Genomic DNA, 3,515 nt, shown 5'->3' with positions numbered 1-3,515 from the left:
GCCAACAAAGAATGCATTGTAAGCCGACTTACTTGAATAGACCCCAGAACCTAATATTTTCCATATGTGTTGGTCATGTACACCTTGAAGGAGAACAATCCCTTCCATCAAATCTCAAATCTGTAAGTATTCCTTAATTTCCCTCACCGATAAGGTGCCCTTGATATCAGCCACCCACCATCAGTTTTCCAACGCCTAACCCACTATCCTTTGATTGATCGTCCAGCAATATAATTCTCCCACCAATAGTCAGCAATCTACTCTGACAGCCATCAAAGTATTTTTTTTTTCAAGTTTCTCTTCAGTTGGTTTCCATTGACTATTACCTAGATTCTTTCTATCAATAGAAATACCGAAGTATTTCAGAGGAAGGTTACCCTTAGGACTAGTAAAAAATACTACTATAAAGCTTATGTCTCTCTACTGCTCCTTCCAAGCAAAACAACTAGCTTTTATAGAAATTAATTTTTAAACCAGCTAACTTTTGAAAAAGACATAACACAAACTTCAAGATTTTAGCACTTTCATGATCATACACCCTTAGGACTAGTAAAAATACTACTATAAAGCTTCTGTCTCTCTACTGCTCCTTCCAAGCAAAACGATCCACTTCTATAGAAATTAATTTTTAAATTAGATAACTTTTGAAAAAGACATAACACAAACTTCAAGATTTTAGCACTTTCAGATCATCCACTATTAGAAAAAATTGTATAGCACTGTATTGTAAAATAGATAGACCCCTATCTACTAAGTTTGGCACTACTCCTTCGATCAAGCCTGTTTCTTGAGCTCTCTTAATCAAAAGTGCAAGGCCATATGCTCTCAGGTCAAACAACAAAGGTGCCAACAAGTCACCTTGCCAAAGACCATTAAATGTTGTCAAATATGGGCCAACTTTATTATTAACTTTTACAGCTACATGACCACCTCTTGTCACACCTATTATCCAGTCTATCCACTTATCATTAAAGCCTTTGAGCTGTAACAATCTTATCATAAGCCTTTTGAAAATCTATCTTAAGCAACAGATTCACACTCTTTTTCCAATGGATTTTATGAATTTTTTCATATAACACCATCACACTATGTATTTGCCTTTAACAAAAGCTGTTTGTGCTCCAACACTATAGATATTATCTTTATTAATCTCAAGGAAAACACTTTAGTGAAAATCTTGAAATAGCATTTAACAAACAAATGGGTATGGATTTTTTATTCATGATAGAATCTTTGGTTTGGGGAACTAAAGTGATAACTCCATAATTTAATCTATTTATGGTACCATTTGGTTTGAATATATAGTTTTGTCACGTGTCAAAGAATTTGACAGTACATATACAGATGTAAGTTAGAATTGGGGTAAAACATGGCCGAACGGCTGCCTCAACTTTGACTTGTCACAAGTGAGACACCATTTTTTTCCATGAATTTGGCATATCCAAAATTTTAGCTGGGGTACTTAGGAGAAAAGTCAAGTAACTTTTTTATTTCAATGTATGTAGTTGTGATGTCATTGCTCGCAAACCCTTCAAAGAAGGGCTTTGGATTATGATCGTGTGTGAAGGATTGACTCACATGCTCCTCGCGGTGTAGGGAATGAGACACCACCTTTGCTTGTCATCCTATTTCCAAAGTATTATTTCATTGGCCAACAACAATAGCATTTACCCTGTTCTCTAATCTACATGTGTCATTGGTCATGTTGGTGATGCTTTTGCTTCAACATTAGCATCTTGGTCCAAGCGCAGAAGAAGTCCAAGATTTTATTGGCTTTGGCTCCGGGCATGGGACCAAAAGTCCTTAAAAATCAATTAGAAGAAAGGAAAAGAATCAAATAAGAGTCCTGACTTTTGGTTCTCATCTTCTTGTTGTGGAGTGGCTTTTGCCTCACTGAACAATAGATCTAAAAGCCACCAATTTGAAAGAGAAACTACTTACCGGATGGAAAAAGGTGGATACTTTCTTACTCTGATGACCAACTGCGTGGTGCATACATTTGCAACACAAACAGAATATAACTTATTTACTCAACATTTTGTTACTGAATTGTTGTAATAATTGAATTGTGCTTTGTTGCTCCATCCTGCTCAGATTAGGGTTTCTCGCTTTGTCAAGGCTGTCGACATGCAACTCATCCACGTGAGTTCATAACCGGGATTGACTTGGTGTTTCACAGGTTTTTTACCTAGTTTGATAGGTATACACGCATGCGCATTCAATGAGAGGTAGTGTTGCCCACGCTTTAGTTATTTTTTCCTAACGTGTGTAAGAGACGGGCAGACCAAGTTTGTTTTGTCGCAAGATCAAAGTTCACACACTCGCATTGTGGAAAAATAAGAGAGAGAACATTACTTAAGCCACATCGCTAACCATGAAAACATCTTAAGTGAATCTTCATTTTCAGTACAGACATCGTCACTACAGCTAGACACAAAGCTAACAAGTCTTCAACTGCCCTATTTTCCTCCCCTTTTCACACTTTTAAACTTTTTTCTGAATAAACTATAGTACAAATTAAATGAGCAACAGTTAATATTTCACCTGTTTTCGTGATCACCACAGTTGCGGCTGTTGTTCCTCCTGTGCATCTGCCGCTGATACCGCGACGATGCGCTGGAGCAGCCACCAATAGCTTGACGCTTCCCCTTGTCCCTGCCATGGAGCCCCCCGTCTCCCTCTGTTGCAGCTCCTCTGACGGGAGGATACTCCCCACCTCCCCCTGTCGCCATGGGGAGTTGCAAGCCATCAATTGTGCACCGTCAAAAGTCAGTTTTGTATTTATCCTGGGAACATAGAATCATCAAAGGAATAATTCAGGATTTCACGCTCTATAGAGTGGTAATTCAGGATTTTCGACTCAACAAACCATGAATGGTCACTCTACTTAATGGCATATCCTGAATTCTCCCGTCATCGAATTGCAATTTTAGAAAAACAATTATAGCTACTAGGTGTGACTTTAGCACGACATCCCCAATAGTGCCCAATATGAATTAGATTGGATTAACTTTCTGTTCTTAGTTTCTTACCATGTGTATCATTTATGCCAGGTAATATAGAACTGGACAAAAAATTGAGTATCATATATGCTATGTTAATCAATCAATCATAGCAAACCAACAACCTTCCACGTTTTGAGCACCAAAGCTCCTAGTGGCTAGTACAGCTGCAAGGGCCGGGCACCTAGGCACGACGGATCTGCATCGCCGTTGTGTGCCGGAGGGGGCGTGGCGCTCGGCCGACCTCAACCGAGCACTAAGCAAGGCCGCAGACAACACTCGGTGCTTGTGGCAGGGTGACACCATAATACCAGATGACCAGAAGACCAGAAGCAGACGGCGGGTGTGGTACAAAGCAGCGGGAGGTCAGCGGTGGGGGCGGCACTAGGCAGTCCAGTGGCTGAGCCCGAGGCCCCGAGCGTTGTCACGGGCCTTTTGGGGGGGGGGGGTGAAGTCATGAGTTCACGAACCAGTAACGGGTGGGTTTTGGGGATAGCGTTTCGACGCCTAGGT

This window comes from Phragmites australis, chromosome 7 (assembly GCF_958298935.1).
Source record: "Phragmites australis chromosome 7, lpPhrAust1.1, whole genome shotgun sequence".
In the NCBI taxonomy this organism is placed as follows: domain Eukaryota; kingdom Viridiplantae; phylum Streptophyta; class Magnoliopsida; order Poales; family Poaceae; genus Phragmites; species Phragmites australis.
The sequence above is the reverse complement of the archived record's forward strand: the minus strand, read 5'-3'. Positions refer to the sequence as shown.